We start from the raw sequence: 13042 nt of genomic DNA, 5'->3' as shown, positions 1-13042 counted from the left end.
TACTTACTTTCAAGATAGAACATGTCTCTATAACATGCCATTGCAGCAAATTCTACATCCTTGTAGATCAGAATATAAAACAGAGTGCAGGGCTAGATCTCAACCCAGAGAATGCTTTATCTTTTATATTTTAGGTTGAACTACAGATAGAAGGAAGAACTGTGAGGTTTAGACACTAAACAGACTAGTTTAAAGTCAAAGCTACCGTTAAATTTGTTTCCCTGTGAATGCCTGACTATGCTCCATAACTTGTAATTCCATTCTCTGCTTTACCCAATCATGGGCCAGAAAAAAAAAAAACAAAACAAAATCCAAAACCTGCTTTGTTTGATGCCAATAATAAATGTGGGACATTCTTTCAATTCATATGATAAGCTGCCTTTCCTTGGTACCTACTAAACATGAAAAATTGCACGTACTGAGTGTGACCTAAGCTAAGAAACTTCAGAGTAGTCACTTCTGAAGACCTCCATCTCTGAAGCCAACAATTTCAATCCTTCTTTGGAACTCTTCAATGGATGTGAATTAATCTTTTAAAGTTTGCTTGGAAAGAGAAAAGAGAAATGCTTGGAAGACAAAACTAAGATGCCCATTCTACTTTCTGCATCTACAATACAAATAATTTAGCCTGATTAAGAGAGTGCTAAAGGCCATTAAATCTCCAATATTCTCTGATGATCTGATTTTCTCCATATAATACACTGTTCCACCAATCCCAATCTCATTTTCTTTCTTTGTAGAAATCCAAATGATTTGACATGGAGTAGGTTGTTTAATATGATTTCCCTGTGAGTAAAATAGAATGACTTTTCTGAGGTTTGAAACTGATTCACAACAAATCAGTGCTAGAACAGTTATTTTCTTCTTTGGCTTCTTATTCTGGATTCACAAGCCACAAAGCCCATGACACAGACCATTAGCTGTTTATCCTACTTCTGGCTCGCATCTGAAAATGTCAAAGTCTGTGCTAGAAAATGAAGAGAACACAGGTATACCGCATTTTCAGGGAATCCAGAGTCCCTAAGAAATAATGTTTTCAAACGTTAAAATGTATTAAAAGCAGCTTCTTGTTTTAAGTATTGACATGGTAAAAGAGCATCTTCTTTAGCAGACAATCACTCTGCTAGCTTTTCTATTTGGCAAGTCTGAATTTTTATAAGTTGGGTGTATTTAAAGTGAGCACACCTGTGAACAGACAGAGCATTAACCTCAGGAGAGTGACATAATTCCTGGAGGACAAGCTGGGGGTGATATTTGGTGCCTGTGGCAGCAAGGCCAGCGTGGCAGGGGAGGTGGGCAGGTTCTTCAGTGTCATTTCATTTAGAAGCTAAGAATCTCGGACACAACATTTCTTAAAAGCACGTGTTTATTGCCCCCGTTGGTCTATGACTTCCAGAGTGTTTTCATCATGGCACCTAAGCAAGTTAAATAGAAAAACAATTTTAAATGAAGTCTTCTGAAGATTCACACTTGAAAGGAAGTAAAAATAAAGTATCAAGATAGCAACTCAGAAAAAGAGGATGGCTGTAAAATGTTAGAATGTAGGCCTGTATACAGAATATTTTCTGAAACAGATACAAAGGCTTTTCTCTCTTCTCCATGTGTACTCTGTATTTCTAAGCCCTCATCTAACTAAGCAGAGACTGGTTGAAACACACTGCTTTGACTATGAAACTAACTTGGGGAGGTCAAAAATGAATCATTTTTTAATAGCACTGGATCTGATCAAATGTTAACCTCCAAATTTTTCTGAGGGACACTGTGAGGAAGATTTTTATTAAAACCCCAGTTTCCACAGCTTCAAGAGATAACAGTGGCAGTGTAGGGTTGTCATCAGCATCGCTTTGCACTTGCTCTGATGTGGGAGGTGCTTTCTGAGTCTGTGCAGAACCTGTGTTACAGACTACATGTTTGCCCCCAAAATTCATATGCTAAAAAAAACTAACCCCAAATGATTGTATGAGGAGGTGGGGGCTTTGGGAGGTGTTCTCATTGGGTAGAGCCCTCATGAATGGGACTACTCTTGTTTTTCAGTTGCTAAGTCGTATCCAACTCTGTGACCCCATGGGCTGCAGCATGTCAGGTTTCCCTATCCTTCACTGTCTCCCTGAGATTGCTCCAACTCATATCTATCTATATCCAACCATCTCATCTTCTGTCACCCCCTTCTCTTCTTGCCCTCAATCTTTCCCAACATCAGGGTCTTTTCCAATGAATCAGTTCTTTGCATCAGGTAGCCAAAGTATTGGAGCTTCAGCTTCAGCATAAATCGTTCCAATGAATATTCAGGGTTGATTTCCTTTATGATTGACTGGTTTGATCTCCTTGCTGTCCAAGAGACTCTCAATAGTCTTCTCCAGCACCACAGTTTGAAAGCACCAATTCAGAGATCAGCCTTCTTTATGGTCCAGCTCTCATATCTGTACATGACTACTGGAAATACCATGGCTTTGACTATATGAAATTTTGTCAGCAAAGTGATGGCTCTACTTTTCATATGTTGTCTAGGTTTGTCATAGCATTTCTTCCAAGGAGCAAGCTTCTTTTAATTTCACACCTGCAGTCATTGCCTGCAGAGATTTTGGAGCCCAAGAAGATAAAATCTTCCACTGTTTCCCCATCTATTTGTCATGAAGTGATGGGATCGCATGCCATGATCTTTGTTTTTTGAATGTTGAGTTTAAGTCAGCTTTTTCACTCTACTCTTTCACCCTCATAAAGAGGCTCTTTTGTTCCTCTTCAGTTTCTGCCATTAGAATGCTATCATTTGTATATCTGAGGTTGTTGATATTTCTCCCAGCAGTAGTGGAGTGGGTTGCCATTTCCTCCTCCGAGGGATTTTCCTGAACCAAGGCTCAAGCTTGTGTCTCTTCCATCTTCTGCATTGGCAGACAGATTGTTTACCACTAGCGCCACCTGAGAAGACTCGTGAATGGGACTAGTGCCTTATTAAAAAGACCTCAAAGAGCTTGACTGCCCTTTCTACCAGGTAAGGAAATAGCAAAAAGGCAGCCATCTATGAACCAGGAAATAGGCTCCAACCAGATACCAAGTCTGCTGAAGCCTTGAATTTGAACTTCCATCCTCCATAACTGGGAGAAATGTTTAAGTCTATGATTTTGTTACATCAGCCTGCACAGAAAAAGACTCATAGTAAGCCCTGATACTGCCTGACTACACTGCTGAAAAGCAAACTTAATAAACTTCCCCATCCTTCTTAGAAACTCTAACATTTCACCCTCACTAACTTGTAAGCTTGTAAGGATGTGAGAGTTGGACTACAAAGGAAGCTGAGTGCCAAAGAATTGATGCTTTTGAACTGTGGTGTTGAAGAAGACTCAAGTCCCTTGGACTGCAAGGAGATATAACCAGTCCATCCTAAAGGAAATCAGTCCTGAATATTCACTGGAAGGACTGATGCTGAAGCTGAAACTCCAATACTTTGGCCATCTGATGAGAGGAACTGACTCATTTGAAAAGACCCTGAAGCTGGGAAAGATTGAAGGCAAGAGGAGAAGGGGACAACAGAGGATGAGATGGTTGGATGGCATCACCAACTCAATAGACATGAGTTTGAGTAAGCTCCGGGAGTTGGCGATGGACAGGGATGCCTGGTGTGCTGCAGTCCATGGGGTAGCAAAGAGTCAGACATGACTGAGCCACTGAACTGAAGTGAACTGAACCTTGTAAGCTCACACAAATCCTTGTCATATGTTGCTTAGTTTCTTTAAAGCTCTTTATCCTCCTCTGACTCCTATTTCTTCTCTAATTTCATAAATTAAGTATAGTATTTCAATTGGTGAGGCTTCTTTTAATTCCTCCTTCCATCATCCCCCATGTTAGGGATAATTTGAAGTGGTTAGAGAAAAAAATTATACATATGCCTACCATTCAATGAACATCTATATGCAAAACATTGTGGAGCATTCAAAGCTGAATCAGAGTCAGATCCAGCTCTCACATAGTTTTAATCTATAGGAAAGAGAAAACATAAAAAACTATGTTACAAGAAAAAATACAGAAAAATTGTTAGATGTTAATAGCAAATTTCAAGGAAAATGACATTTGGTCTCCCCTGGGAGATTAGGAAGAGTCTCGTGGAAGTCATTTTTGGATTGAGCCTTAAAGTATTCTTTCTAATTTTATACGAAACACTACATTTTATTTTTCTGATGTCACAGACCCAGCAAGTGGTTTTATACTGAATTTAATGAAAGTTACATAGACCATTTTGTAAGAGAAGGAGGAAGAAAGGAAAATATTCATGAAATTTCAAAAAACAAAAGCAAAATCTTAGGCAACTTTTAGTATCTGTTCTACTCACACATTAATAAAGTCCATTTGAAAATTCTACATAAAAGGAGAAGAGAAACAAGAGCAGAGGCCAAAAAAAAAAAAAAAAGGAGCATATCAGCACAGGAAAAGTCACAGGGGAGAAGAAACCCACAGAGAATTTCCAGGGTAGACCTTACTCTTCCTCCCAAATCAGGAGGATGCTCATCTGGCACACTGGGGCTTTACTAGATCGATCTCCCCAAAATATTATCACGTATGCATCACCCAAGGGAAAAGAGGGGAGTGAGAAGGCTGGGGGTGGGTATGAGAGAAAGAAACATGCTTAATAGAGGAGATGGTGAAGCAAGTAGAAGTGTATGTAGAGACAGTGCTGAAGAGCACTTAAACTAGAAAAATGTCCTGAGTGTCATTGTTCTAAAAAAAAAAATCAATTTCTTTATTAGTTCTACCCCACACTGAACTTAGTAAAAATTCCTCCTTTTAAAATTAATCTTGTGTGTGTGTTTCATTAATATTCTGCTCTCATTTAAGAGAGGCTCTTAATCTGCTTGAGAGATGCCAATGAGGCTTGGCATGGTTACACCCATGCCCGGAATGATGTCCAGAGTCTCAAATGACCCCAGACACAAGCCAGACAAAGCTAGTGTGTTCTAGAGGGATGGTTTGACCATTAGTTCCTGTGCAAAACCCCAGGTCTAGGACCCCATGGCTGTTTATGTCCTGGGATTTCCCCTCATAGAAATCATTTCAGTGTCTGACTGGGCTTCTCAGAAGGAGGGTAGAGGACAGATACTACTCAGGTATGACCTCCTGCAGATGTGGGTCTGAAAAGACTAAAGGCATGCTAGTCCCCAGTACAATGGAGGCCTCAGGACCCCTTGGGCCTCCATGCTTGTAAAGTGCTGAATTTTGAGGAGAGGTGACACCATGTCTCCAGGAAGTTGTTCTACCTCCACTGAGACCACCGTAAGAGAATAATATCTGCTGTGGAAGAGACTTATCCTGGAGGAAACTCCTGCAAAAAACACATCTCTCCTTGAGATACCATCTGAGGCTCCTGGGGTCCAATACCCATCATAAGGTGTGACATGAAATCAAGCCCCACTGAAACACCATGAGGAAGAAGGTTGGTTCCTATGGTACCCAGGCAGGGCATCTGGTTGGAGTGAGGAGTGGCTGGGCCTTCCCGTGGAGTTGAAGGTTGGCGTTGGAACTGGAAGTTCAAGGATTTGTAAGTATTAATGCCCATTCCTGGCATGTTACTCATGGATAAGAAGTTGAGTAAAGGGGCTGGAGGGGACCTATCATCCAAGCCAACTGACGTCTTGATGCCACAATGGAATAATCAGGTAGAACAGGACGCTGCAAACTCAAACATGTAAGACATCACAATGGAGAGGAAGCTTGGGGACAGATGGCTCTGGAGGCAGGTGGAACTAGAGAGAAGACATCTGGATACTCACAGAAGCAGATCATGCACAGAGAAGCAGAAAGCCCTAAGAAGGCTATCACTGAAGGGAGCAGCATCTGGGCCTGCCATCAGGCCTGCCATGTGCAGTGAAATCTTGAGGTTTCCTGAGGGCAAGCCCAGCATTGATGACTGGATGGTACATGATGGGAGGTTTCAGAGGGTTCAGACCAGGAGAATGCACATGGCTGCTTGCCAGAGATTTATTCAAAGGCTTTTGCCCCAGGCCATCTCAAACTGGAGGAGCTGTGTTGAAGCTAAGAGGATGTCTAGGAGGACTGAGATGTGGTGACTATGACAGAGCTGGCCATTAGTCCTTCTGGTGGGTCTGATTGGTTCTCTGAGTGTCCACAAAGCACTGCGGCATCCTGGACTCAGACACGGAGAACATGGCCTAAAGCCCACACCATACTCCTGCTGAAGGTGCTCTCAGTTGGCAGAGGAGCCGTCTTCTGCTCAGGAGGAAGCATCCTGGAGCTGCCTGAGTGCAGTTCATCATCTTCCCACTGAGCCTCTCATCTGCTGCTCATGTACCATCTGAGAGGTGGATCCCATTTTGACATTTAAACTGACATTTTCTTCCATGACATTAAGGGTCATAGCAAACTCAAACTCAACCAGGGCTGGGAGGGAATCATTTTTAGAAAGTCATGTGGGTAGGACTCAAAGGGAAAATGGGAATGTTCACTGAAAGCCTGGGATCATGGCAATCATCTCCATGCTGGGCCTTAGGACTGTCATGCTTATCCCAGGAAGACCACTTTGAAATTTCTCTGAAAATTGCTGTTGAAACATCTTGGCAGAAAATCTTAGGGGATTTTGGAAGCAACCCCCTCAGTCAAAATCACTGAAGACCCTCTGGCATACTGTCTGGCCAACCGATATCAGAAAGACTTGGTCTGGATGCAGGGTTGGGGACAGTTGCCTTTCATTTCAGAGACTATCATGCTTGCAAATCCAGGAAGGCGTATCTGATCCCTGGCATGTTGAAGTTGAGGGCCATACCCCTAGGAGCAAAGAACGTGGTGCAGTCATACTATCAGAATATGGTTCTGTTTGCCCAGGTGCCCAGCCTTCACTAGGGGTCATCTAGTATCGAGGGAGAGGCCCTAAGGCAAATTTCAAGGTCCATGTGGATAACCTAGTATCCTGGCAGGAACACTGAGTATAGCCGCTTGTCCCTGATTCTTCTTCTGTTGATTAAACACTCTTGCTATAACTTCAAGCAAACTATCTGCACAGGAGATTGGATCCTAGGGACCCAGACTTGGAACTCATGGAAGATGGAATCACTTCATCTGAAGAAAAGGGCACATCTTCACATCCAAAAAGGACAAGTAGAACCTCTACGTCTGTCTGGGACCCAGGTCCCTTACTCTAGTTTTGTTACTGAGCCACTCTGGCCTCTGTCAGTCCTTCTGGTTCTCTGGAGGGTCATCTTACACTGCAGTATTTTGCATTCTCCAGGCGGCTGTGAATGTATTTTCATACGGGGAAATCATACACTAGATCTGGGAGTTTATAAGGAGATGCTAGAGACACAGGTTTGATCCCTGAGTTGGGAAGATCCCCTGGAGGAGGAAATGGCAACCCACTCTGGTATTCTTGCCGGGGAAAATCTCATGGACAGAGGAGCCTGGCAGGCTACAGTTCATGGGGTTGCAAAAAGTCGGACGTGACTAAGCCACTGAAAACACACGATGCACACACAAGAAGTTCTGCTGATGCTCGAGCTCCTCATGATGTAGTCTATCTGGGGTCTCTCCCAGGGTGTGGGAATCTCAGCTGGACACTAGTGGAGAAGGAAGGGGAAGAGGACACTGGGATCTGCCAGAGCCATTGCCCCTGTGAGAGATAGGTAGTTGCTTGCTTTGGGGGCATCAGGTTTGGCACAGTACCGTCGGGGAACAGTGCAGTAAGTTGACAGGGCTGCCTGCAGAAGGAATCTGTTTGTTTTCCACCCCAGGCTTATCCAGGGGACACATGGGAGCAGCAGGTGTGGGTGCTGGAGCCAGAACACATGGAGTTGGCTGCAGTTTGGTATCCAGGGAAGGATTCCAGCCCTGGTTGGCTGGAACCGGGAGAGGTTTCAGGTCATTCCAAAGTCAAATGTGTTTAGACAGGCTTGCTTCTCTTTGACTTTCTGCTCGGGATGTCATGGGTACGAAAAGGGGTGGCAGTTTCAACTTGACCCTCAATGCAGTTTCTGCAACTTGAGAGCATACACATCATTTGGTCTGTCTTTAGAGCAGGTGTGGGCTTTGGTTAATAATCTGACTATGGCAAAAGTCTGGAAGATGGGTGGGTCCCATGAAATGATGGAATTGTCAGGGTGTTGTGTGCTGGGAATCCTGGGAATTTATTGGGTCAGCAGAACTCTGACCAGGAGCTCTCTGACCAAAACAGTGTGGGGCAATACCTTGTTCCCTTGGCACAATTTTCAGCCCCATTCTTCAGGTCCAGCTCTCAACCGTCCTGAGGAGTGCTTGTTGGGTATGGTTCCCACTCTCGGAGTCATAAAGCGGGAGCGACTGGGATTGACTGGCCAGCCCCCTTGTTCTCTCTGCCTGGAGAATTTGAAAACCAGATAGGGATGCCCAGAGGAAGCCACCACTGTAAGGGGAGGCCACCACCTCCTGGGTGTTGACTCTTTTGTCACAGAATTCCTCCCTTGGGGTTACTGGACCACGCTGGTTGAATGCCGGAGCCTGCAGTCACAGGCGCCCTGAGCTCCGCTTTGAGCGCAGCGGGAACAGTTGCTGGGGCAGTGGCAGGGGCCTGCTGCTTACTGGGCACGTCCCTTCACGTCGGCTGCCTGTCTGCCTCGCTCCTCTTAGTTTTTCTGTGTTCTGGAAGTGAGTCTTGCAGCTCAGAATTCTCTAGAGTGTGCTTCCTGCTGCCGGAGGAGAACCTTGCATGCTGAGGGCGCACAATTCACAGGGGTCACCGTGCTGCAGTGCTAATCCTAGAGCTTGGAGGTCCAGAAGCCGAGCTCTCAAAGGCAATCCTCAGCCTTCAGGAGTTCAGTCTGTTCCTTAATCTGCACTGGCACACAAAAGAACTTTCCCAAGAGGATCTCTGCCACCTAAACTGAAGTGAATTCCCAGGTGGAAATGGGGCTGACACCAGCGAGTTCCACATTTAGCCCCCGGAGGAGGCAGCGTGGGAACAGGGAAGGGGAAGCAGGCTTTGGTCCAGGGCCGAGACAGCTGCTGGGCTGGGAGGCACCATCCCCTCTTCCATCTCCCCATTGCAGCTCTTAACATTTGTTAATGTAAATAAACATATAAATAAAGCATATAAGAAATAGCCTGGAAAGGTAAGTTGGGGAAATTTTTAGAAAACATTTAAATGATAGGTTATAAATTTGGAAGTTTTCTTTTTCTTTTTTGTAGGGAGTGAGGAACTACTAAGATTTCTGAACATGGGAGTAACATGATTATGACTTGGCTTTAGAACGATCCACTCTCCCATTATTGTTCAGAGGAAAAAGAGTCAACCCATTTGCAGATACAAGTAGAAGAATACCAAACCAAGAAGGCTTGGGTGATAGATATTTATTAACTCATGTAGGAAGACGTCCCATAACTGTAAAGAGGGATTCAGTTGTTTTCTCACAAAGTCATGACAGTATTTGAAACCAAGAGACTGGCTGAGGATATCAACAAAGGACATAGAACAACAGCAACAAAAAGGGACCAGTATCAGAAATTTACAGAATGTCAGGAAGAAAACTGGAAGGAAGAAGAACAAAAGCTACATTTCTTATTATTTAATTTTTGCTACTTCTAGTTTAGTGTGTTGAGCTCGCCTCTACCCCCAAATAATTATTTTTAAATGGAAATAGCTCAATATGAATACACAGTCTCTTAGGAATAATACATTCTTATTTCAGAAGACCAATTTAGCCAAGCATAAGAATAACTAAAAGAGTTCTTTCTCTATAGACAAGACCTCCGATACATTTCAAAATAATTTTATTTACTGTCACTTAAAGGAATTAGAACATTCATCTCCAGTGGCTACTGGTCACCTTAGGGACAGTTTCCACATTCATACAGGGAGCAACGCTGAAGCTATAAACTCAGCAGCCCACAGAGCACTGCTTCCTCACTGGAAGTAGGAAGGGGGCTGTTGCTATAGTTCCTGTACCCAGGCAAGGAGCTCATCAAGATTTTCAGAATGCCCACGTCAGCAGTACCTCCTCATGTGTCTTTGTAGAGTGTTCTCCAAGACCTTTTTGTAATCACTATGAGATTACATTTTGTGCAGCAGAATAAAGGGATGCAGAGTTGAAAGTGAAAGATGAAAAGACTACTCTTCATCTTTTCCTCTTGACTGAGCCCAGTTAACACATTACTTCTGTCTTCTTCTGAGAACTCTGGGTGTGAGTGGCAACACTTAGCCAAGGCAGGTGTCACTCAGTGCTCCCCCACAGCATTCTTTTTTCACCACTAGACCAAAATGATATAAGAAGCAGGCATTTATGATACTGTGGGGAAACTATAGGGGATGTTGAAGCTTTGTAGATGATGAGGTTGATGCCAGGCAACCTGCCATTGCATAATGATTCTACTGCCGACACCTAAGGACTCAACTCCTTGCCCTTGGGGTGATGTGCTTTTGCCACAGAAAATAACAAAAATGTCTAACTTGAAATTAGCAGTGCTACATTCTGTAAAATTACATCAGAGCTTTTAATTTTAAAAGTATAATTTTTAGATTGAGCCCTCAGATACCACACAAATTTCTTGAGTGGATTTGAACAAATGAAAAAAGAAGCAAATATTATAGAGTTATAGATACAGGTGTAAACACTTAATATATACTGGGCACATAGCATGTGCCAACATGCTTGTATATAGCAAATCATTTAAACCTTTTGAGGAAGATATTTTACCATTATACTATTTTTATAGATGAGAAAACGAATAGAAAAAGAGAATGAGAAATGGTTGTCATGAGTTCCAAATGAAAGTAAGAAATAGAATGCTATCCATGATATTTGCATATCCCCAATGTATACATGTATACAATGTATACTAAGTGCTGAAGAATTGATGCTTTCAAACTGTCATGCTGTTGTGTTGGAGAAGACTCTCAAGAGTGCCCTGGACAGCAAGGAGATCAAACCAGTCAATCCTAAAGAAAATCAATCCTGAATATTTATTGGAAGGATTGATGCTGAAGTTGAAGCTCCAATACTTTGGCCACCTGTTGTGAAGAGCTGACTCATTGGAAAAGACCCTGATGCTGGAAAAAAATGAAGGCAACAGGAGAAGGGGGTGGTAAAGGAAAAATGGTTAGATTGCATCACTGACCCAAGGGACATGAAAATTTGAGCAAACTCCAGGAGATAGTGAAGGACAGAAGAGCTTGGGGTGCTGAAGTCCGTGGGGTCACAAAGAGCTGGACACAACTTAGCGACTGAGCAACAACAAAGAACAGTGTATATGCATACTTATTTTGTCTTTTTTCCCTCTTTCTCCTCCCAGCTTCATCACACAAAACAGTTTAGAACCTGGATAGGCTGAGCAACAATCTTCAGGACTATAAAGGAAAGCTGCTGTTAATTAGCAACTCAATTAGCAGATTTCCAGAAGACAATGTTCCATTCTCCTTTGGAACAAAGTGTTCGTGGACATTTGCCTCCGAGAGGTAGCTGGTAAAGAGCTCCGGTGGCGCTTGTCCCGTCTCCATAGTTTGCAGTTACAACATGCACACAATTCAATGCATTAAGTAATTAGTTCTCAGCATCTTGTGAACTGAGGACCTATTTCCAGAATGATTTTGTACAGTTTCCTCTGAAATTCATGGTAACAGAGGAAATAATTAGGCTCAAAAAGGTTTTACTTAAAATCTTGTGTCTCTGCTTATCTAAAATGATTGTGCTAATTAAGACTCTCACAAATTTTCTGGATACACTTCAACTCTGAGGACTTGGGTCTTCACCTCAGGTGTACCCCTTGGGGTCTGGCATAATGCTTGGAAACCCCCAAGGTGGGAGTAGCTTCGACTGGAATCCCTTGAGACGTGTAGCTCATTTTGGACACAGGCTCTTCTATTGTATGGACATACATTCAAAGGCCTTTTTTTTTTTGGTTTTGCACTTTTTTTCTGTAATCATATTTAAGTCAATCTGCTTGAGGTTAAAAAAAAATTAATCTAATCAGTGCTACATCCAGTGTGGTCTACAGACCAACTGATGGTCTGTGGATTGTTACTGGCCATTTCATGGAACAATAAGTATAGAACGTGAAAGTAACATTTAGAAACTTTTACAGCAATTTCTCAGATTAATTTATGTCCATTAAATTTTTTAAAAAATTTAAAAATGGGTCTTATATTCTTACATCTTTTTTCCTGTTTTATTTTTATATGATTTATCTTCTAAGTTGATCTTTTCCCTTCTTAAGGATCATATTCCCTGCTTTATAACATATTGGGTAATGTTTTTATTGGATTGGGGATTGTGCAAATCTTCAGTAGTGAGTACTGAATTTTGCTTTGTTCTCTTATATAAATGTGAACTTTTTTCTGGCATGCGTTTGCATTGCCAGGGGTCAGTTTGGTCTTCTCAAGTATGCTTGTGGGCTGCCTCTAAGCAGTAAGCTCAGGTGAGGTAGGATTCATCCATGTTTCTTTTCTCTGAAGGGAGCATACTCCTAATGGAACTTTTGCTCAGTATGTGAAAAACCATTGTTTCATATGCTATTCTGGTTTCCTAGTCATTTAAATTAGAGGAGCGAATCAGTCCCTTTGTCATTATGGCTAGAAACACATGTACTAGGACTTCATCTTAACATCTTTCATCTTTATATCCAGCAATTCACTGGTAGGAATTTTACTTTATTTTTAGAAAAGTACCAATCAATATTGGAAGAGAAGTTAAAGAACCAAAATAAATGAAAAACAACAACAAAAGAAAACAAACAATTCAATTAAGAAATGAACAAACAACTTGAATTTCACCAAATAAGACTTACAAATGGTCTATAAATGCATGAAAAGATACTCAAAATCACTAACCATTAGGGAAATACAAATCAAAACCACAATAAGATACCACCTTATACTCATTATAAAGATTATTTTCAGAAACAATGACAACAACAAGCTCCAGAAGATAACAGACCTTGGGGAGAAAATGAAACTCTAGTCCGTCACCAATGTAAATATAAAATGGTGCAGCCTCTGTAGCATATAGTATGGCAGTTCTTCAGAAGATTAAAAACAGAATTACCACATGATCTAGCAATTTCACTTCTGGATATACAC

This window comes from Odocoileus virginianus, chromosome 14 (assembly GCF_023699985.2).
Source record: "Odocoileus virginianus isolate 20LAN1187 ecotype Illinois chromosome 14, Ovbor_1.2, whole genome shotgun sequence".
In the NCBI taxonomy this organism is placed as follows: Eukaryota; Metazoa; Chordata; class Mammalia; order Artiodactyla; family Cervidae; genus Odocoileus; species Odocoileus virginianus.
The sequence above is the reverse complement of the archived record's forward strand: the minus strand, read 5'-3'. Positions refer to the sequence as shown.